Source organism: Saccopteryx bilineata, chromosome 5, assembly GCF_036850765.1.
Source record: "Saccopteryx bilineata isolate mSacBil1 chromosome 5, mSacBil1_pri_phased_curated, whole genome shotgun sequence".
Lineage (NCBI taxonomy): Eukaryota > Metazoa > Chordata > Mammalia > Chiroptera > Emballonuridae > Saccopteryx > Saccopteryx bilineata.
The window spans coordinates 225,587,788-225,612,416 of NC_089494.1; the positions used below are offsets into that span (position 1 = coordinate 225,587,788).

Here is a 24,629-nt window from a genome sequence, read left to right on the forward strand (position 1 = left end):
TTTAATGCCCAAACAGGCTTTCTACCAGAGAATTTTGTTTTTCTTCACCCGGCTCCCCACCCGCTGCTTTCTAAAGGCTCAGGGCCCATCCCTGGACGTTCCATAGTGGGTGTGGGGTGCTCTGTCCTCACCCTGTGTGTTAGGGGATTACAGCCGGGCTGAGGTGGCCCCAACCTGCCGTACCTTCCCATCATCAGGACAGAGGCAGCCTCTTAGGTGAGGCCCCATCCTCGCCCTTGTGGAGAATGTCACCACACTGCTTCTGGGGCAGCTCCACCAGCTCCACCAGGTCCTAATGCTGCGACAGGGAACTGAGGTGTTCGTGCTGAAGGAAGCTGCCTCCCCCTTCCTCCTTCCACAGAAGGGGTGATGCCCCCTGTTACCAAAGGCCTTCCCCTCTTCCAACCACTGGCATGAGTGGGTTTTTGAAGGAAAACAATGCTTGTGACCTCCCTGTTCATTAGATTCTGGATGAAACTAAATGGAACAAGAAGAAACTGTGATTTTTTATTTTTTTTTGATAGGAGGGGAGATAGTGAGACAGACTCCTGCATGCACCCTGACCGGGATCCACCCATAACTTCCATCTGGGGCCTCGATGCTCAAATCAACCAGGTCATTGGCTGCAAGAGGGAAAGAAAGAGAGAAGGGGCTGGGGGCGGGGGTGGAGAAATAGATGGTCACTTCTCATGTGTGCCCTGACCAGGCATTGAGCCCGGGACGTCCGCATGCCAGGCCAACACTCTATCCGCTAAGCCATCCAGTCTGCACTGAAACTGGTTCTTAAGTCAAAGAGCAAAAGCAACATGGGTTCCACCAGGTGGAACAGCCTTCCCCAGGCACTTTCTGTAACGGATGTTTCTATGGGGCCGAAGTATCCTAACTCCCAGTCGGCAGCTGGCTCAGGACTCCATGAGGACAACAAATGGATTAGGTAAGATGATGGAATCCATGCTTAGAATGAAATACCGCCAGTTTACCGAAAGGATGACCTAATCATTATTAATGATATAAAAAACTACAAAGAACACAGAGAGTGGTTATGTTAGACCTTCTCCACCGGGGAGCCTGTGAAACCTACCTGCCGCCAGGAGCAGCCAAGGGGCCCAGCTCCAGCTGAGGCCACTGCAGCCTCTTCTGCATCCCAGCTCTCTGTCCTCTGCTGGTCCTCCTCTGCTTCCCGCACTGCGCCTCATCCCAGCCACGCTGGGCCAGGCAGGACATCAGGGAGTCAGAATTTCCACACCATCTGCAGAGAATTCTCTGTCTCTCTTTCTGCAAATTCATTTCTTGGGGTAGAATTTTCAGTAAGTCTGCTTCTATATTCTAGCTACCCAACCTCTTTTCCTAATTTGCTTCTTTACAAGTCAAACCACCTGGTGGTGGTGGTGGGGGGTGTTATATCCTTCACAGTAAATTTTCTTAAATGTTTTTGGTAGTTTTCTGTTTGCCAAGAAATGGCTTTTCTCTCTTCACCCCATTGCTTGGTTCCATATGCTCCCCATTCATAGAGTGGCTCTCTGCACTCCAGCGACTGCCAGCCTTTCACAGGAAGAAAGTAGCTCCCCGCACTGTCCTGCTGTCACTGTCCTCTATGTGGCTTTGCCAAACACCCCTGTTTGCTGTAGCACTTGGGGCTTTTAGGTGTAACTATTTCATGCCTACCTATGCGTTGCACAAAGATGACTTAGAAAAATCTGGCTTCTTGTAACTCTTAGCAGTAGCTACCATTTACTGAGCATATACTATGTTCTAGGCATTGTGCTAAGTGATTAACATTTCTTATCTCTAGTCCTTACAGCAAACCTGTAAGCTTAGCACCATGATTGCCATCTCACAGATGAGGGTCCTGAATCTGACAGACGTTATGTAACTCGGCCTGGATCGCACCGATGCTCAGCGGCAGAGGCAGGGCTTGAACCCAAGTCTGCGTGACTGGGAAGCCCACACTCTCTTCCTTTCCACCACTCTTCCAGTCACTCAGCAAATGCTCCCTGAGCACCTACCGTCTCCCGGATATTGTTTTTTTCCTGTGGAGTGGAACATCTAGTTCACCTCATGCTTCAGCCTGCTTCTCTTGATCTGTGACAGTGGAGGAGAGTTCCTGAAGTGCCCTGCAAGGGAAAGGCCGGAACAGCAAAGAGAAGGAAAATAATTACCTAGCTGTAGGTAATTAGTTTGAAGTTTACTAACCACCAGGAGAAAAGGAAGTACGTGAGAATTACTCTATCAGCCATATGTTTCTAGTTAACACCTCCCAAGCAGTAGCTGGAGCCCCCAGGCATTGACAAATGGAAACATGTGGGATTATGGAATTTCATTGAAATATAATAGACAAGAGGAGGAGCAGGAAATTGAGCCTTACAGCTTCTAGACAGTTTTGCAATCTTTTTTAAATTGTAGTATTGGAGTTGATGTTTCTAAGGATCAACCGTATCATCAATCCTGTCTGACATAGGAGAAGACAAGAGGCTGAAAGATTGTGTATTATTCCCTGGACATGCAGAAAATCAGTAGTGATATAAAGACCTAGGATCTAAACCTGTAGAAGAAATTCATCATTGCTGCCGGCTACTTCCCTTAATTGTGGGTTGTTGAAGTTGTTTTAATTTTGCTGAGAGCCGGCCCTGGCTGGTTGGCTCAGTGGATAGAGCATCGGCCTGGCATATGGATATCCCAGGTTCAATTCCCGGTTAGGGCACACAGGAGAAAGGGCACACAGGAGAAACTACCATCTGCTGCTCTCCTCCTTCCCCTTCTCTCCCTCTTTCCCTCCCACAGCCAGTGGCTTGATTGGTTTGAGAATAGCCCCCAGGGATACTGCATGGATCCGGGTTGGGGTGCATGAGGGAATCTGTCTCTCTATTTCCCCTCCTCTCATTTAAAAAACAAACAAACCTTATACTATTAAGTACAAGACTAATAGTCTTGTACTAATTTTTTTATACATAAATTTTTATTAATGTTAATGGGGTGACATCAATAAATCAGGGTACATATATTCAAAGAAAACATGTCCAGGTTATCTTGTCATTCAATTATGTTGCATACCCATCACCCAAAGTCAGATTGTCCTCCGTCACCTTCTATCTAGTTTAGTCTTGTACTGTTGAAAAAAAAACTTGCTGAGAGCCAAAGCAAACTTTTCTCATTAAAAACAAAGTGCACAGAAATAGAGAACTGACACAGTGAAAACCTGTCACCGTGCCTGAGACTGGGGCAAGCAGAGGAGCAGTGTAGGTTACCACACTTCAAAGGACTTCTTGGATAGGTTACCGGTAGTGCTTTTCCACTTCTTCCTTGATACCGAAATCCTAACTTTGTTCAGTTATCACAGAAATTTGTCTGGGGAAAGTGAATCCTTCCCTTGGATCCATGAAGTGAACCATGGTCCATCTGATTCATTTCCTCTTTGCAAATGACGGATTTAGCCAACATGGTGGTCATTTGGCCCAGTTTTTAGCAAGGAGACACAACTGGAATTCTTTTTTTTTTTATTTTTCTTTTCATTTTTCTGAAGCTGGAAACAGGGAGAGACAGACAGACTCCCGCATGCGCCCGACCGGGATCCACCCAGCACGCCCACCAGGGGTGACGCTCTGCCCACCAGGGGGCAATGCTCTGCCCCTCCGGGGCATCGCTCTGCCGCGACCAGAGCCACTCTAGCGCCTGGGGCAGAGGCCAAGGAGCCATCCCCAGCGCCCGGGCCATGCTTGCTCCAATGGAGCCTTGGCTGCGGGAGGGGAAGAGAGAGACAGAGAGGAAAGCGCGGCGGAGGGGTGGAGAAGCAAATGGGCGCTTCTCCTGTGTGCCCTGGCCGGGAATCGAACCCGGGTCCTCCGCACGCTAGGCTGATGCTCTACCGCTGAGCCAACCGGCCAGGACCTGGAATTCTTTTAGTGGCTTCTGTAAAGATTTTCCTTTCTAACAAACAAAAAGAGATACTAAGGCCCCGGCCTGATAGCTCAGTTGGTTAGAGCACCAACCCAACACGCCAAGGTTGCTGGTTCAATCCCCAGTCAGGGCACATACAAACATCAATAAGTGGAACTACAAATTGATGTTTCTCTCCTTTCCTCTCTCTAAAATCAATCAATAAAGTACTTTTTTTTAAAAAGAGAGATACTAAGGAGAAAGCTCATGTCCCTTCCTACCTGTCTCTGGATGTTCTGGTTTAAGGATGTGATATATGGAGCTACTGCAGCAATCTTGCCACAATGAGAGGAGGCAAGCAGTTACACTGAGGGCTACATAATGAAAATAGAAAAAGTATGGGTTCTTGGTGACCTCATGCACCACTGAAGAGCTTGAAACCACATACCTACAGAGTTCTTATGTGATATAAAACTGCTCCGTGACATACTGGATAAAGAGAAATAGCTTGAAGCCAACACATTAAGCAAGAGCAAAAGAAATGTGTCGGAACTGAGATGAAACTGATAATGCCAGGCCCTGCATCTGTTGGGTTACACAACCTTCAAAGGAATGTAGAAACTGAACAAATAGCACATATTAACTGAGCACCTACTATGTGTCATATACTGTTCTGGGTGCTAAGGTCACAAGAGTGAACAAGGCAGGTCAGGTCATTGAGATCATTGAAGTCATATTCTGGAAGACAGTTGATAAGCAAGTAAAGGAATAAGGATAGGTGAAAACATTCTCAGGCAACTTTCTTAGTATTGATTCAATCTGGTCTTGAGTGTAAATCCAGACTCTGAAACCAGATAGATCTGGATTTAAATTCCACCTCTACCACTGACCTTGGGTAAGTCATTTTTTTTTAAATTTTTTTTTTAGTAAGAGAGAGAAGGACAGACAGACAGACAGATAGACAGGAAGAGAGAAAGATGAGAAGTATCAACTCATAGTTGCAGCACCCTAGTTGTTCATTGATTGCTTTCTCACATGTGCTTTGACCAGGGGTCTTCAGCCTAGCCAGTGACCTCTTGTTCAAGCAAGCGACCCTAGGCTTCAAGCCAGCGACCATGGGGGTCATGTCTATGATCTTGGGTAAGTGATTTAATCTTTCCTAGCACCAGTTTCCTTGTCTGTAAAATGACAATAATAAAACAACTTAACTCAGAGAGTTGTGAGGATTAAATAAACTCACTGTAGAGTGCTTTTCATGGAATCTGGCATTTAGTCAGTTTCTCTAGATACTGGATGATGAGGATGATGATGATAATGATTATTGTCATAATAATTTTTTGCCAGGCACTGTGGGTGTCAAAAGATGAACAAGACATTGACCCTGCATTCAAGAAATCTAGGAGGCAAGAATTCGGAGTTGGCCATAGAACAGTCAAAAGTTAGGCAATGAATTAGACAGGAAACAAAAGAATTCCTCTGGTAACCAGGGATGGGGTAGGCTAGCCCCCCTGTCTCTCCTTTTCTCCCACACATGTTTTATAACCATTATCCCCTTCTCCAAGAAGAAGAGAAATATTCTAAATGATTGCTGCTCTTCTTTCCCAGACAGCTGCTGTTCCCAAGAGAATCAAGTGGGCTTTTTCTTTCTCCAGTGAAGTGGAAGATATAGGACGTGTATATCTGGGTGGCACTTCCAGCCTGTGCTATGAACCAGCAAACACACACAGATACTCCCATAAATGACCTCACCAAACCCTGCCTCCCTTCAGCCTCTCGAAATCATACCTACTTAATACATTTCGTATTCTGCAATTGACTATTAACTGCCATATCTAGCTAAAAACTACAGATAAACATTGACTAACCGGGTCCCCACACCCACACACATACCCTCACCCTTAGAAATATTGCCACTGACGGTCACATGAACCACGGAACACCCTCTCACGCTTGGAGAGCATCTTCCCACAGGCTTGCTTACACACTGGCTTTTTATTCGAGCTCTCAAGTCTAAGGCATTTCATTAACAAAAGAAGGGGAGGAGAACTCAGGAAAGTACAGATGGAAGGGGAAAGAAATGACCATCGGTTTTTGAAAGGGACCTAAACTTGTATCATCCTAGCCTGCACCTCCTTTATAACTGTTCTTTATTTGTACATTCTGTGCCTGAAAACAAAACAAAGTTTTCATTGATTGGGCAGTTGCCCAGGCTCTTAGCTTGGCACCCAGCCGCCAGAACTGTGAAATCAGCCTAACCAAGCCTATGCTTTGAAATGAGAAAACATCTCACTGCAAGCCCATTCAAACGAAGGAACTGGGCACGAGGCTCCAGGTCCTGTGTGTCTTCCTTCTCTGGGCTGCGTCTCTCTCATCCGATCTTGGAGAAGAGCCTCACTTGGCTAAGAGAGAGATCAGGAGCAAGAGGGAGTGCTGAGAAAGTTCCACGAGACTCTGAGAAGTGACCGCCTGAGTATGAAACCTGAATAACCAGGAGAGATGTAAACTCAGCGTGCTTTCAGCTGTGTTCTTCCTGCCCACGCTGCAGGCTTTTCAGGTTCCCGCTTGAGCGTGAACTCACAGGCGTAAATAACGTGCTGTCAACAGCCCGTGTCAGGCCGCCCAGCTGCTATTTAAGCAGGCTGGCACTGGAGAACTCAGCTTCCAAATCCAGCCTTTGCCACGTCCACGTAAGTACTTTTCAGAGGTTTGCCTTTAATACAGAGGAAGGAACTTTGTGGGGAAGCAAGTGGAATGCTATACGTACTGTATTTGCCGTTCTGTTAGGAATAGGTGAAGGTGAAAGGGAGAATGAAAGTTAAGAGCTGGTCCCAAGAAGCCAGAGAAAGCTGCTGGATGTAAGATATCAGATCCTTGCAAACGTGCACAGAGTTGAGGTGAATTTGGAGCAAGGGGCTGCATGTGTTGGCTTTTTGGCCAATAGTTAAAATTGTTTTTCCTGCTCTTTCCTATCTCCGAAAGATACTTTGCATCAGCATTTGTATGACTGGGCCAGATTGCATATGAATTAATAATCATTTAGAAGCTGCTATTGCTATTTTACATCTCAGTCTAAAATCAGACTTAATACCACAAGAATATTTTTGTGTGTTCATCGTAGCGAGGAAGAGGAGGTATCTCTGGACCGAGCTGAGGTGGCTCAACTATAAATTTGCAGTGCTATTTATTATTACTTCAGGTCCTTATAATACCTGTTATGAAAATGAAAATATTGATATTGTTTAAGAGGAAAGGAATGCTATGCTTCTGGGGTTTGGAGGAAATGTAGGTTTGTGATATTCGAGCATGTGGTATCCAGGTAAACTGTTAAATAAAGTAGAATAAGAAGTATTGAATATAAGGCGCAATGTACCACACAGCTTTGGTTAGATGCCCTGAAGGAAGAGGAATGCAAGGTTTTCATGAAGAAGCACATTGCCCAGCAGGGTCTGTAGTGTATTTAGTTGAGAGGGGTTAGTATAACTGGAGCAGGCAGAGAACTAAAGGTACCGGGAAGGAGGGGAGAGGGAGAAGGGGAGCAGATGGTAGAGGATTTATAATTAGACATCATATTCACAAAATGCATAAGAATATAATAAGAAATAAAGCATGACATCAACTCTATAGTTCCTCCTTCGGGTCAAGACCTTGTAATTAAGATTAAGACTCTGGTGAAAGCCAAGAGTCTTTCACAGGTAGTTCCCCGGCCCCTTGTCCCCAACACACACCTTGATGCTCGTTTTCTGGACCGCTAGAAGTCCAAACTTCACATGAAGCCAGTGCATTTTTTTCCCCCACTGAGCTGAAGCTGCTGAGGAACCTACAGAGATGTTGTGGGAAATTGAGACCCTACACGGTAGGCACTTCTTAGCCACTAAACTGATGCTCAGCTGTGAGTCCTAAAGGCCTGATTTCTGTCTAGCAAATAATAATTAAGCAGTTTCTCTGAGCCAAGATAAGTTGGGGGGGGGCAGGAGGAAGAGAAAAGAAATGAAAGATGGCTCCTATTTTCAAAGAGCTTGAAATCTAAAGTACAAGGACAAAACTAATAAGAGAGAGGCCAGGCCAGAAATAGTACAACTGTATGATTCCACTGGTAAAAAATGACAAAGTGCAAACTGATCAATAGTAACAGAAAACAGATCCGCGGTTACCTGGGGAAGGAGGGCATGGAAGAGAGGGCTGGGAGGATTACCAAGGGGCACAGGAAAGTTTTGGGGATGTAGATATGTTCACTACTGTACACGGGATAACATTCTTTTTTTTATTCAGTGAGAGGAGGGGAGGCAGAGACAGACTCCCACATGTGCCCCGAACTGGGATTCACCTGGCAACTGCACCAGGGGGCGATGCTCTGTTCATCTGGGGCGTTGCTCCGTTGCTCAGCAACTGAGCTCTTCTTAGCACTTGAGGCGGAGGTCAGGGAGCCATCCTCAGCACCTAGGCCAACCCACTCCAATCGAGCCATGGTTGCAGGAGGGAAAGAGAGGAAGAGAGAGAGAGCGCTAGAGGAGGGGTGGAGAAGGAGATGGGTGCTTCTCCTGTGTGCCCTGACCAGGAATCAAACCCAGGACATCCACACACCCGCTGATGCTCTACCACTGAGCCAACAGGCCAGGGCAGAGAGAACCATTTCTTATGAGTGAAAATTTATCAGGCTATATATATACTGTAGATATTTCAGCATTATATGCCAATTATACCCCCCAAAACAATACTTTAGCAATATATCTTTTTTTTAATAATTAAAAGCATCTCTAAAAATCAGCCTATGCAACATACTTAAAATAAAAAAAAAATGAGTATGTCTGGAAAAAATTAATTCAAGAAATAAAGTAGAGAAGCAGACCAACAGGATTGTGAACTTTTGTAGAACTGGGAGAGTCCCAGAGATCATCTAACTCAGTTTTGGACCTGGATCTGGGCCCCACCCTAACCAATGAACTCAGAACCCAAGGGTGTGCAGCCTGACATTGTTGTTTGAAACTCCCCAAGTGATTCTGATGTGAAACCCAAACCCCTGACTTCATACATGAGGATAGTGAGACCCAGAAAGAGGGCGAGGTCTCCTCTGACCACTGAGGCAGGTGCCCCAGGGAACAGGGAGGACAGCAACGGGACCTCAGAGGAAGAGGAACCCCTGAGACCATCGCTCTGGGTCCTCCAAACCACACTCCTTCTTTAAGTAGGATAAGGTTTCAAGCACATTCTTGGAACCCAGACATGCTCTGGGGCAGCCAATGAGAACAATTACTCAGAGCCTCAAAGGTGCATTATTTAAGGATTGTGCTAACACATGAGAAGGGATGGTGAGAAAGGATGTTTCAAAACTAAAGCTTCCTTTTGTTCTCTACGTAATATCTAGGATGAGCCAGAGGATTATAATTATTAAAAAGAATCATGGCAGACGCACCAGGCACTCTGCTCTGGTGGACAGCCAAGTTGTTCTTTCAGAAATTAGCATGAGGCCCTGGCCGGTTGGCTCAGCGGTAGAGCGTCGGCCTAGCGTGCGGAGGACCCGGGTTCGATTCCCGGCCAGGGCACATAGGAGAAGCGCCCATTTGCTTCTCCACCCCTCCGCCGCGCCTTCCTCTCTGTCTCTCTCTTCCCCTCCCGCAGCCAAGGCTCCATTGGAGCAAAGATGGCCCGGGCGCTGGGCATGGCTCTGTGGCCTCTGCCCCAGGCGCTAGAGTGGCTCTGGTTGCAACATGGCGACACCCGGGAGGGTCGCAACATGGCGACGCCCAGGATGGGCAGAGCATCGCCCCCTGGTGGGCAGAGCGTCGCCCCCTGGTGGGCGTGCCGGGTGGATCCCGGTCGGGCGCATGCGGGAGTCTGTCTGACTGTCTCTCCCTGTTTCCAGCTTCAGAAAAATGCAAAAAAAAAAAAAAAAAAAAGAAAAAAAAGAAATTAGCATGAGTTCTCAGCATTGGGATGAGTCTATTTGGCACTACAGGGTCTCTTCACAGTGATTTCCAGGTCAACATCAGGCAGAAGTATGAATCGGTGAAGTTTGTCTTTGTGACTTCTGTTCTTCCGGTTTGTCCTTCACCTCAGCACCTGTGTGGGTGTCCACGTGCCCACGGCATAGGCCAGCTGGCCATGTTGTGGGTGGTTTCCCATCTCTCCTCTAATCCAAACGTGCCTGACTTCTGGGGTCTCATATCCTCAAGGCTTTGCCAGCCCGTTTCTGGAAAACTAATTAAAGCTATGATGTTAATAGATACCATTTGTTAAATGAATTATGTCTCTCCCTGAAGGTTCCATAAATAGGTTCCAGCAAGATAACAACATATCTGGGAGTTCTTCAAAATGTTACATAAATATAATTACTATTTGTGGCAATCATGAAAATCAAAGTTTTAGACAAAATTTATAACCCCTACTGGTCAGAATTCCAAGCAACTTGTTGGGGGGAAACTATACTAAGATTGGGAGTTTTTAATAGAATTCCTTAAATCACATAGAATTCCCTACAGACTGTGGGCCATGAGAGATTTCTTTTTCTGAATTGGTTTATTTTTTGTTAAATGCATTTGTCCTCGTTGGAGATGGTTGCATTTGATTTATTTTTTGGAAAATAATGGAGAGCCACCTTAAGGTCACTAAAATGTCAACAATTCTGTTATAAATACTACCTGGTTCCCTTTCCAAAGCAGAAGGCTGCCCCTGGCAGAGCAGTCTCTCCCGCCTGGGTGACAAGGAACCCCCTCTCTGCAGCCGGGGTAAGGGTCTCCTCAGTTCCTGGGACTCTGGGCCAGTGACTGCCTTTTCTTTTATTGGAGAGCTGAGATTGGGGCAGTTCTTGCGGGCAAGTGGCCGCTGCATGTGGCACCTCCTGCCTCTAAAAACGGGCGTGGCCAGGTGTGCAATTAACCTCCTCTGGGCTGAAGCCGAGTCTCAGGTGGCTGGAAACCCAGGGCAGCTGGCAGCCAGAGAGCATCGTCTCTACTGGTGAGAGCAGCAGCAAGGAGGGGAGGGGTAAGGTAAGCACTGTCCTGAGCCAGGGGACACTGGGCGGCCGGGAGACAGGGGACTCAGCTCTGGGGGAAGGGATTAAGCTGTTGGCGTCTGGGTGGTGGCCAGCTTTGGTTTCATGCTGCTGTTTGGATTTGTCATTCCAGCACTATTGATTCTGAACACACGTGGGGCTTGGGGTATGTGAGCACATGAACAAGCAGGTACAGGTCAGGCCGTCCTTTTTATCTGCTGAGAAAGTGCCTTCGTGGAGCCTCACGTTGAACACCCTTCCTTAGAAGTCCGGGGCAGATAAGTCCTGGCAGAAGACGGCTTGGCTTGGGAGCAGAGTACAGGTCTGGCGATCAGGAACCCGGGTTTTGTTTTCAGATCTAACTCAGCTTTGATAGAATTTTAAAGCAGGAGGGAGCCCAAAAGATCAATTGTCCCTGTGGATTATTAACAGCACCCCTTTCATTCTCAAAGATGCCTGGCCTGAGCAATGAACTGTACATACGGTCTCCTTTGAATACAATTCACAAAGATACAAGAGAGTCAAGTGAGTTGCCCTAAATTCCAGGATTGGTTGGGGACTGAGCTGACTCTGGAACCTGGGCTTGCTTGCCTGTGCCTTATTCTGGGCTCTCTGCCGAGTTACCCACTCTCGCTGTGACTCAGTTTCCCTACGGGAGGCATTGTATCTATCCTGGCCAGACAGAGAGCCGGTGAATTTATACTGGCTTGCTGAAAAGAAGTTCAGTATGAATGCTGGAGGTTCAAGGGTTGTTTATCACAGGCCAAGTTACTCTGTTTGCTTCAGGTTCTAATGTTAGCTTATGGCCATGTTCGGATAGCAATAGAAGCTCTTTGAAGAGTAGAGAAGTTAATTTTTACCTATCCTCAGAGAATTTCTTGTAATTTGCTTCCAGTAGTTTTGATAAAAACATGACCCGACATGATAACCCTGCCAGATCTTTCAGAACTGCTCTGTTCTTTTATGTTAAAAACAAAAACAAAAACAGCCTCAGGCAGACACTGATCAGTCTTAATCTCTTGGTGTGTACTGGGCAGGAAACGAAGGGCAGTCATTCTGGCTATTACATATAGGTGGATTACCATTGGGGTTTCCTGGAATTCTTAAGGACCTGCCGGCTCCGCTTAGATAGTTTAATCTCTGTTGATGTATTTTCATTCCCTGCCTGTGCGGTTTCTCCCTGAGGAAATTTACTTAAACAATCTTCCTGAGTTCTTTATCTCCTTGCTCCTTTTCAAATTTCTAGTCTATTGGTGCCCAGGAGTAAAATTTATTTTAGGCAAAACTTTAATTTAACATATGCCCAAAGTGTCGATCACTTTACTCTGTATTGTTTTTGTTTGTGTGTTTGTTTGTTTTGACTATGTATTCTTCACATTCTTCCTGGGGAGTAGAATAGCTCCTTTTGGAGATGGCTAGACCTGGGGCTTATGAAGCAGGAACATTGTACCTGACTGACTCAGGTTCCACAATTTAAAAGGGAAAAGAGTCCTTGGCACTAGCTCAGAGAGGCTCCTAGACAACTAAATAATAATACAATCGAATCTGTAAGGAGAGGCAAGAGGACCTGATGCTATTTCACTTGGAGAAGTGAAGGCTAGAGAGCCATTTGACGATGGTGTGGAAAGCCACTTGAGTGGTCATGGAGGTTAATGGCCAGCTATTCAGCTTGCCCTTTGAGAAAATAAAAGAAAAAGCTCAAGGACTGGTGTAAACTTCAGGCAGTTTACATGAAGGGTATTAAGTGAGCCATGAAGTATTTTTCTATCCTGCAAAATATATTGATACATTGGAAAGAATTATACAGTCAAGCTCTGAAAGATGGGGAGAGTCCAACAATCCTGTAATTTTTTAAATCTTGTAGGTTCTTTTGTCTTTAGGCTCACGTTGAGTTAATATACTCCTTAGTTCATTGTACACAAGACCTTTCTTGAGTTTTACCTCTCGGTCTATTTCTTCGGCTCTCCTTCTTGCTCTCTCTTTCAATTCAACATCATAGTTTTAAAATCTACCTATGTGGCCCTGCCCGGTTGGCTCAGTGGTAGAACATCGGCCTGGCGTGCGGGGAACCTGGGTTCGATTCCCGGCCAGGGCACATAGGAGAAGCGCCCATTTGCTTCTCCACCCCCCCCCCTTCCTCTCTGTCTCTCTCTTCCTTTCCTGCAGCCAAGGCTCCATTGGAGCAAAGATGGCCCGGGTGCTGGGGATGGCTCCTTGGCCTCTGCCCCAGGCGCTAGAGTGGCTCTGGTCGGGGTAGAGCAACGCCCTGGAGGGGCAGAGCATCGCCCCCTGGTGGGCAGAGCGTCGCCCCTGGTGGGTGTGCCGGGTGGATCCCAGTCGGGCGCATGCGGGAGTCTGTCTGACTGTCTCTCCCCGTTTCCAGCTTCAGAAATAAATAAATAAATAAATAAAAAATAAAATAAAATCTACCTATGTGACTGATTATATTCTAATATTCCTAATGCATTATTTATAACTTCTTTTTTTTTAAATAATCTACTATTTACCTACACTCCATGCTTACCTAAATCCTCTGGTGTTGGACATTTCTGCTGCCTCTAATTCCCATAAATGATTCTGTAATGAATGTCCTAATACCCAACCATCTTTTAGATCTGGTTGGTGGGAGACAGGGAAAGGAAACAGGGTGGGCTAGTTGGCCTATTTTTTTCTTTTAAGCAATATGGGATATTGGATTGTCCATGAGAAATGGAAACACCTGATATCACAAGTTCTAGTCTAGTATTTCAGACACTTGGAAATTTCTCAGAAGTCTTTAGGACTTTACTATGACTTTAGGGATGACTGAAATAATTTCCAGGAAGTTAAAACGTATGATCTCAGTGATTTTCCCCTCTCAGTGTCATGTTCTTTCACTTGAGCTAGTCAGTGTTAGAAGCACTTCCTTTCTCCAAATTGATCATTGATTACCTGAGCAAAGTAAATAAAATGTTCTATGAAATCTTATTAGTTATAAAGTTGACACCTGACCTGAGGTGGTGTAGTGGATAAAGCATCGACCTGGGATGCTGAGGTTTAAGGTCACCAGTTTGAAACCCCGGCTTGCCTGGTCAAGCTACATACAAGGACCAACTACTATAGGCTGGTGCTTCTCATTCCTTCTCCCACCCCAGCCTTTCTCTCTCCCTCTCTCCCTCTCCTCTCTCTAAAATCAATTAATAAAATCTTTTTTAAAACTTACAAAAATAAAGTTGACTGAGGTTTCTAAAAGTTTCCCCTATTTTAATGATTACAAAACCTGATGTCATTCGGTTGCCCAACATCATGTCCTGAGTCACTGGGAAAGCTGGATTAGCACCTTCATAATGGTACTTTGTATTTCTATAGTGTTCATAATTTATAGTGCTATTCACAAACACAATCCATCCATTGACTCCTACGGCAACCTTGTGAGGCAGGTGGGGGGAGGATTATAGCTCAGTCATAGATGAAGAAATGAAGGTTCTAAGCAATGAAGTGAGTTGACCAAAGTCACTTGGAGATCGAAGTGACATTGCTGGAGAGACAGTGTGGGCCTTCTGGGGCCTCATCCAGCCCCCTTCCGCAGCGGCATGTCGGTGGCTCAGAGAAACAATCTACTGCAGGCTCAGAGGCAACCCCTGAGCTGGACTTTCTGCGACGAGGCTGGAGCTGCTCAGCCTCTGGTTGTCTCATTAGCTGAACACCTGTTTATACAAACAATTCAGTAGGGCCCGTGTAACCAAGTCACATGGCAACAAGCAGCATGCATGGCTGGACTTTGGCATACTCTGGAACTCTACAAAGTACCAGGTGTGTATCATTTTATCCATTGCCTAATTACAGTCATAAGATAAGAATGGCCATTGGACTGTAAAATATAATTGATTGAAGTATATTTGTGCAAAGAGATAATTCTGTTTTTCTCACAAAGCCTTTTTAAAAATACATTTCACAATGTACAGACAACCTGAGGAAGTGATGCCTGCTTGCATTAGGCAGGTCACAATGCCTATGAGAGGGGAGCCTGTGCGTCTACTGATCACGCACATGCGGTACCATGAAGGTCTTTAACCACTGCTCCTTACTAAGCAATTGGGACTCAGGCAATAATATTGTAGAACCCAGCATACATTTAAAAACACAAACCATGATGACATGTCCCCAGACTTTCAGCCACTGAAATGGGAATGGGAACATTTTCAGAAAGAAACTCTATTTTTAAAAAATATTTTATCTATAAAATTAAATTTAACAGGGTGACATTGATCAATAACAGTACATGGGTTTCAGGTAAACATTTCTATAGCATTTGAACTGTTGATTGTGTTGTGTGCCCATCACCCAAAGTCAAATATTTTTTATCACCGTATATTTGCCCCTCTTTACTCCCTCCCCCAAACCCCCTCCCCCACGAGAAACTATTTTTTAACATTCTGAAGTGACTGAAGGGCTACAGAGCATTATGACAATTCTGTCGCCTTGATTCCCAGTGATCTGTGTGGCTTATCTGCATTAAATTTTTCAAATACCAGACTGATTTCTATCATCAGCATTTACATTTTTGAGCACCCCTCCTCATCTGTGCAACAAACATATACATCTCCCTGCCTTACAGTTGATTGCTGTAATACTTTAATTAATGCTTTCCTAAATAAAATATAATTAGGAAGCTAAATGGGTGACCAAAAGTTAATACATACTCTAAAAAGTTAAAATTATTTATTACTTGTCATTTTGACTTATTTGTGCCATTTTTTCTCTCCACAAACTGCTTAGAAAGTTAATCTTTTTGCTACTGTATACGTCTAAGCTTACTAGTGCCATTTTTATTTAATGGTTTTCTTTAGGAAATTCTGTTTTCTGCATCTTCCATAACAGGATTTTTTTTTATAAGGACAGAGAGAGAGTCAGAAAGAGGGATAGATAGGGACAGACAGACAGGAACAGAGAGAGATGAGAAGCAACAATCATCAGTTTTTCATTGTGACACCTTAGTTGTTCATTGATTGCTTTCTCATATGTGCATTGACCGCGGGCCTTCAGCCCACTGAGTAACCTCTTACTCGAGCCAGCAACCTTGAGTCCAAGCTGGTGAGTTTTTTTGCTCAAGCCAGATGAGCCCATGCTCAAGCTGATGACCTCGGGGTCTCGAACCTGGGTCCTTCGCATCCCAGTCTGACACTCTATCCACTGCGCCACTGCCTGGTCAAGCCATAACAGAAATTTATTCATCAAATTTGTTGGTGTAGTAAGGCCTCTGACATTTCAAAGAGGAGAGATCTGATTATTCAATTTACTTCACTAGCCTACCCCTTCTGTAATATCTGGTTTGAAAAGCCCTGAGCACATGACTGTGCCCATGGAAATCTCTAGTTCAAGCTGTTTTTGTTCCTTTGTTTATATTTGATCATAGGATTGAACTGTGTTTGAGATGCAAGGGATATTTGCACTTACTAAGCATTAGCACAACCTACTAACAATACCCAAAGCAAGCAGAGGCCCACGCATTATTTATCCTACCAGACAAATTTCTACCCTACCTATTCTAACTGCAATAAAAATGAAAGGTCAGGAAATTTGAAACCATCTGTATCCTTCTTACTTTTAACCACACAGAGTTGCAACAATATGCTTTCTTAAGAGTGAAAGCAACCTCCTGTCTGTCACTGTGGTCTGTCCTCTAAGATCCTAATAAACCTGCATCTTGTAAATTTGTATCAGTATTACAGATGTTCCTAAGTTCAAGAGGAACATATTTACTATTCTACATCTAAGTGAGAAATGTAACATTTTACATCTAATAAGGGGATGTCCAGGTTTGCCTGAGACACTTCTGATGCATGCCTGGTATCTTGGTGTGATTATTCGTAGCACCCCTTTTACACTTGCGTGTTCCAGGTTGGATAACAAGTTAGATGTTCATGTTAATTTAACAGAGAGGTTGAATATTTAAAAAGCACATTGGTTCAAAATGTTTCATGGGCTCCTTAGTTGTCCTTTGAAGTAGAAAGTAGGCACAGCGTGTTTGGCAAATCAGGCACACAGTCTGTCTCCGGTCAATGACATCAGTAAACTGTTGAAGAGGAATAACACGATAAAGTAAAACCCAGGCTATTCTGATCATCAGAATTTTAGAGGAGAAATAATCTCAGAAGTCATCAGGCACAACATTTTCATTCTTCTGGGTAGATCAATAATGTAACACTCCTGTAAATGCGTATATCATTTTAGTTTTTAAAGTTCTTTCATGAGCATAATCTCACTGGACCACACTGCAATAAACAAGCAGGGCAGAAAGTTCTAGCCACATATTAGAGAGAAGAACTACAGTTCAAATAAGCTTATAGACCTCAGCCACGGTCATGTGATTATTAAGTAGAGGAGTTAAAATGGAAATCTATGTCTGACTCCTTCCTTAGTGCTTTTCATTACTACATACCAGTTTAATATTTTCATTTAGTAATGAGGATGTAAAAATGTATCCCCCATGTGCAATTTATCCATTAATGATATACAAACATTCCCTCTAACTAATACTGTCTACTCAAAACAAAACAAAAACCTTTATTTCTGCTTCTCCCCATCTACAAAGAACTCTGGCCCACAACTAAACTGCTCTTGTCTGACAGTGCCACCCTGTGGCTGGCTCAAGAAATGCAAGGCATGAAATCAACTTTCTTCCTTGTCCCTGAGAATGAAGAGAGGATTATGCCGAGTCAACTTTGGGTTTCTCTTTATTGTTCATTAATTATGTCTCAAACAACGTATTTTCCACATCAATACTTTTTAATATTCCCATTCTTCCTCTTTCTCCTTTTTTATTTCATCTATGACAGAAATACAACTCTAATTATTATGCCTTTATAAGTTACAGTCATACTTTTTGCAGTGAAAATAAAGTTCAACCCACATGCATTCAATAAGCGCTCACTGCCCACCCAACCAGGTGTCAGAGAAAAATCTGGATCTGGACACTTGAAACACATCAGAGTTGTGCTATAAACCTCTAAGATCATCCAAAGTTCCCTGAAAATTTCAATGTCTGCACCAAAGCCTCATTTCTCTAAGCCAATTTTTTTTTCATTTCTTTTTTACAGAGACAGAGAGAGAGAGTCAGAGAGAGGGATAGATAGGGACAGACAGGAACAGAGAGGGATGAGAAGCATCAATCATCAGTTTTTCATTGCGAGTAACCCCTTGCTCAAGCCAGCGACCTTGGGTCCAAGCTGGTGAGCTGTGCTCAAACCAGATGAGCCCACACTCAAGCTGGCGACCTCAGGGTCTCGAACCTGGGTCCTCTGCATCCCAGTCCGACTCTCTATCCACTTCACCACCGCCTGGTCAGGCGCCAAATTTTAATTAAAACTACCTTTTCATAAGCATCTGCTTTCAAAATAAAATGATTTCTTATTAAGTTTCACTAAGATATTTGAACAGGATTGTTTTCTACTTTTTTTTCCCCCCCCAGTAACAAATATGTAGCATTTTAGTTACACTCTCCATTGCAGGTTAGTCTGGGATTCTACCTACAATTTATAATGTTCTTTCTAGAGAAAACTTTTTCTGAATTCCAATAATCACTGTAGAGACAGATCTCTGGAAAAGCAGCCTGTCTATATATGAATAGCCCCTATAAGGAAAGTATGGAAATGGGATTGCTCTCTTTCACTTGCCTGTTTATTTCTGAGGAGACAGACTAAATACTCCACTTACTTCATCGCACGCTGGAAAAGGAAACCTGAGGGTTTATTATTGTCTTTCACCACTCCCTTTTGTTTCTACATACAGCACTTTAGATTAAACACATGAATTAGGCTATCAATAAAAAGAACTCGATGTGTCTCCAGAGAATTTTATATCTGGGGTTAATTAATTAATTAAATTCACTGCTGGAGGTCATTCACAGACACTCTTCCTTCCAATAGCTTTCAAAATATCTTGCTATTTTCTGTAAGTGGCCGTAGAAAGTCTGGACCATTGGGAGACTTGTTCCAACAACAGTTTTAGGAAGTTAATTAATTCAACCAAACTGTACATCTAAGGATTAAGTAGTAGAAATAGTCATTAAGATCCACCTGGTCTGGTTGAAGCTTACCTTTCTGTTCTATTCTGTCAGATGCCGTACCCTTTTCACATTGGTACACTATATTATTCGCATAATGTCATCTTTTAATTATGTCTGTACCAATTACAGGAGGACGCGTGGGGAAAGAAAGCCAGCTTGGCTGGAGGTACTGGTGATATGAACTGAAACGACTGGCTGGCTCATTTAGCCGGGGTCAGTGCTGTGTTTGGTCACCAACCACGAGAAACATGCCACAGGGAAGGAGACCCTGCTCCCAGACTTGTCCCCACGGGGGCGCTGGAGCAGACACAGGACACCATAGTATTCCTGTCGCAGGTGCAACACATTGCCTTCCTGCCCCTCTTTCCACAACCACCCATCACGGCTCTTCTGCCTACACAGCTCCTCAGTGCAAGGAAGAACTAGAGCGTGTGTGGGTTAACAGCATGGATGCAGGAGCTAGCCTTCCTGAGTTTGAAACCCTGCTCTGCTACTCACTGGGTTTGTATTTGGGGAAAGTTATAAACAGCTCCTCGGGAAAGTTATGTAAGTTTTCATCTCTACCAATTTCCAGCTGTGTACAATGGAGACAGTAAGAGTGCCTAGTCCTCTGATGATTACATGAGTTCATTGCATTTAAGACAGTTAGGACTATGCTTGGTACGTATTATTTACTCAGTAAGTATGTTGTTGTTATTGTTATAACAGGGGTGAGGTTTCTGTATGCAATTCAGAAATATGAACTAACTGTTGTGCTATTTGGGGCAGGGAGGACCAAAAGATATTAGAAGCTTGGAAAGTTATTTTTTTCCAGTGTTATGTTTTGGTTTTGAATATGGCCAGTCTTGGTTATTGAAAAGCACAGAGCAGTCTCTTCCCAATTTATGTACTAAATTAAGTCACGCCAGATGGCAGCAGTTAAGTTCAGTGTAACAGACATTTAATGAGTACCTATTAAGTGCCAGATACTTCTAATGAATGCTGGAGAGATATAATTGTATAAGAGATGACACATCGCTCTTAACAGAGCACATAATTTAGTGGGGTAGACAGGCCCACGAACAAATTATTTCAAAACAATTTCAATTTGGTCATTATTCTCTTAGGCCAAGACAGCCTAGAAAAAGCTACTCACCAATTCATAGAATGTTTGTTCCTGCTTAGTTTTGGCTTTTTCACTACTCATCTTCTTTCCTGTTAATGTTTCCTTGTTAATAGGAAAAAAGGATAAATTGGGGAGTGGCATGGAAGAATGAGCAAAGAAACCATTATTTTAGTGGAAATACCAACAATTAAGTTGAAATCAATGCACAATGTAGAAATGCTAATGAGAAAACATGCTTATGGTATGACCCCCACCACGCTCCACCTTGTTAGTCTTGAGAAGTTCCACCCAGTGATACATCTTCTAATGAAGCAATGTATACATTTTATTTTTTTTAAAAGTTCAGATTTCAACCATTGTGCCTTACCATTCCAGAAGGGGACTGTAATCCAGAAAGAATGAAATTTATAAGCTGTTCTGATCAGTTTGCCACCCAGGAGACACCCACTGAATGTCTAGCTCACACCCATTTAAAGAACAATAATATCTTCTGTAAGTAAGCACTTTACAGTTTAGAAACACTGTCCCCACAATAATATATGAACTTAACAAGTCTGTGAGCTTGGATAAAGTATGTATTATTATATTTCTTTTTCACATGAGAGAAATGGAAACTCAGCTAAGTGATGCTTGGAGTGATCAGTACTCAGAACTTCTCATTATTGGATCCTTTCACTCCATTAACTTAGATTTCATGTTGCTCTTAGTTCTGCTGGGTGTCCGGAAACGGGGGGGGGGGGCTCCTCAGCACGGGGAGAGCACATTAAAGAGGAGGGCCCAGAGAGCAATGAGCGGAATTAGCAACTACACAGAGCCCACAGACCGTGCACCTCAGATCTGCTGAACTTAACAGAAGAGAAAGCAGCACTTCACATGTTAAACAAATGTTTATTTTATTAATTTTAGAGAGAGAAAGTGAGAGAGTAAAAGAGAGACAGGAACATCGATCTGTTCCCGTATGTGCCCTGACTGGGAATCAAACCAGCAGCCTCGGTGCTTCGGGATTATGCTCTAACAAACCAATCTATGTAGCCAGGGCAGCACTCCACATTTTTAAGCCTTAGATGAACTCCTGAGCAATGCAGTCCCAGAGCAGGGCTGAGATATCAAAAACCAAACCTCATGATATCCTTTTCCCCATCTATTCCTCCTCTACCCTCCTGCAATCCCCTCACTGTGTTCATAAACCTTTTTCCTTTGCTTAATCCCTTGCCCTTTTTCACCCAGCCTGCAATCCCTACTCCCTCTGACAGCTGTCAGTCTGTTCTGTGTGTCCATGCCTGTTTCTATTTTGTTCATCAATTTATAGGGTTCATTAGATTCCACATGTACATGACATCACATGGTACCTATCTTTCTCTCATTGGTTTATCCCACTTAGCATAATAGTCTCCAGGTCTTTCCAATGCTGTCACAAAAAGTAAGACTTCCTCCTTTTTTACGGCAGAATAGTATTCCACTGTGTAAATGTACCACCAGTTTTTTTGTTTTTTGTTGTTGTTTTTTTAGTCAGACAGAGACAGAAAGAGGGAAAGACAGGGACAGACAGGCAGGAAGGGAGAGAAAGGAGAAGCATCAGTTCTTCATTGCAGCTCCTTAGTTGTTCATTGATTGATTTCTCATATGTGCCTTGATCAGGGGCTACAGCAGAGTGAGTGACCCCTTACTCAAGCCAGCAACCTTTGGGCTCAAGCCAGCGACCGTGGGGTCATGTCTATGATCCCACACTGAAGCCAGCGACCCTGTGCTCAAGCTGGTGAGCTGGCACTCAAGATGGTGACCTCAGGATTTTGAGCCTGGGTTCTCTGCATCCCAGGCTGATGCTCTAGCCCCTGCGCCACCGCTTGGTCAGACTGTACCACCACTTTTTTATCCACTCATCTACTGATGGGCATTTGAGTTGTTTACAAATTTTGGCTATTGTAAATAATACTGCAATGAACATAGGGGTACATATATTCTTTCAAATTAGTGTTCTGATATATTCCCAAAAATGGAATTGCTGGGTCATAAGGCAGTTTTATTTTTAATTTTTTGAGGTAACTCCATACTGCTTTCCACAGTAGCTGCACCAGTCTGCATTCCCAGCAACAGTGCATGAGGGTTCCCTTTTCTCCACACTCTCATCAGCTCTTGCTGTCTGTTGATTGATTGATTGATTGATTTTAAGTGTATTTATAAAATTTTCTTCCATTGACTTGACAGAAAGAGAGAGAAAAGCATGAACTCATTGTTCCACTCAAATGTTCACTCATTGGTCGCTTCTCATATTTGCCCTGAACATGGATCGAACCCACAACCTTGGTGTGCTGGGATGACATTCTATCCATTGAGCAACCCAGCCAGGGCTGTTTGTTGATTTATTAATGATAGCTATCCTGATGGATGTGAGGTGGTTTTAATTTGCATTTCTCTGATGACTATTGACATTGGACATCTTTTCTTATTTCTATTGGCCATATTTATGTCTTCTCTGGAAAAGTGTCTATTCAGGTCCTTTGCCCATTTCTCAATTGTTTGATTGTTTTTTCCTCATGACATCTTTGCCTGGGAGAACTTGGGGAAATGGAAGGGTCTTGGGATGGTATGATCCCTGGCAACCAGTTGGAATGGCATGAATTCAGTCAAGTACTAGCCGGCATCTCAGTCTTCCTGCCTCCCTGAGTCAAGGGCAGCATGTCCTGGGAGAACATCATGCTTGTCAGAGTGAGCTGAGAGGTGGTCCTGCACATCCCTGTAGCTGCTACACTGGGTCAAAAGTTAAGAGCTCAGCTCTTACTCGACAGACTTCAACAAATCTCCCCAATTATCTGCATCTAAAAAATGGAGTCAGAACAAAACTTGAAAGGGGTCATTCCATCATTTCCGTTGCTTCAGTGGCAAGTGAGACTCTTTTCCCGGGGACATGTGCCGGTCTGCAAGAAGGCTGCAGCCGCAGCTAAGAGAATGAGGCTGAAGAGACCAGGGTAGACCTACTGTGCAATGGACAGGCCCACCCAAGAAAGACCAGCCCACCCAAGAAAGACCAGCCTCACCCAGCCCCAATTCTTCACTAAAAGAGACAAAATTAAAAACAGACCAATATTAGAGCTCAATGATCAAAACAGGTGGATTCAGAGATAGTATTGTAGAATTTCTGACATTAATAGAATATAAGGAGAATATGCAGGATTTTACAGGTCTAAATCAGTTGTGAGGCCAATGACATCCCAAGCTACCATTTCTGCTGTGGCCAGAAGAAAGGTGGAATCCGGAGGCTTCCTCTGGCTCTGGAGACGAGTGAGTTAACCTTATTCTAATTGCAAAACACGAGTAATTCCATTCTAATTTGTAAGAAAGGATTGTGAGAGAAGCGGAAAGAACTGATACCAACCTGCTTTGGAACTGTAGCTCCAGCACCCTATTGTCATGGTGTAGCAGCTCCAGCACTAGAGTACAGTATTCGACTTTACTTGCTTATATCCTATTTTAAAGTCACAGCCTAAGAGTCTCTCTCTTTTCTGCTTCTTGTTTATTTCTACATTTTTCTGCTTCTTCCATCATTTTGAATTCATTTCTGTGGTTTTTATTTAGAGACTCTCCTATTCAGTTTTTTGGAGACAGCAATCACTGATACCGATAACACAGTTTTAAAGTGCAGAATCAAGTTCTGACTCCCAGGAGGTCTTAGAAGGGAACATAGTAACATTTTTAACATAATACAGATAAAGTCGGCTGTAATTACTTTTCCATATATCTTTTGTGTTGTTCTTGGTCACCAATGGAAACAATGAGTTAGCCTGGCGACAGAGTCTAAATTCTCAAAAAATACTTCAAATCTCCTTCTGGGCTGGAACAGGAAATACTTTTCCAAGCAAACAGTAAACATTTGGAAACTTTTAGCCCCCAAAAGTTAAGCAGGCTGAAACTATAAATAGCTTCAGGAAGGTTTCGATATTTTTTGTGGATAAAAAGAATACATAAAAATAATAGCAAAAAACTAAAAGCTTGGCAATACAAATGTTAACGAGGATGTGGAGCAAAGACAAGACTACACACTGCTGGTAGAAATGTAGTTTCTAGTCAACAACTTTGGAAAACAAGTTTATATTATCTTGTGAAGTTAATAACTCCATGCCAGTTCCACTCCCTGAATTGATCCTAGACAAAGCCTCCCACATGTGTTTCAGAAGGCACATATGAAAATGTTCAGAAAGGCAATATTCATCATAGGAAAAAAAACCTGGGAAAACCCAAATACAAAATGAAAACATCACAGAATATGAACTTCTCTAAATACAGAAATATGGATGAATCTTGGAAGCATGTTGATGAAAAGAGCAATTTACAGAAGAATTATATGCAGCGATACCATTTTTATACACCTCAAAAATATACAAAACTAAAAAATAATGTGTTCTTTCAGGGAACCATACATATGTGCTAGAACTAATTTTATTTATTTATTTTTATTTTATTTATTTATTTATTTATTTTTGTACTTTTTTGAAGCTGGAAACGGGGAGGCAGTCAGACAGACTCCCACATGCACCTGACCGGGATCCACCCGGCATGCCCACCAGGGGGCGATGCTCTGCCCATCTGGGGCAGCACTCTGCCACAATCAGAGCCATTCT

The 24,629-nt window shown here is 43.5% G+C and overlaps 1 protein-coding gene across 2 annotated transcripts in view; it reads left to right on the forward strand.

Annotated features, from left to right (window-relative positions):
• The first annotated feature begins 6,179 nt into the window (after positions 1-6,179).
• The window catches only part of HOPX (HOP homeobox), a 32,859-nt gene continuing 14,409 nt past the window's right edge, over positions 6,180-24,629 (forward strand). Inside the window, exon 1 of one of the 2 annotated variants that reach the window (XM_066278699.1) lies at positions 6,180-6,560. The gene's annotated coding sequence lies outside the window, so the exon portion shown is untranslated. Of the gene's footprint in view, positions 6,561-10,720; positions 10,857-24,629 lie in introns of those variants that run through there. The other variant, XM_066278700.1, reaches the window with a different exon arrangement.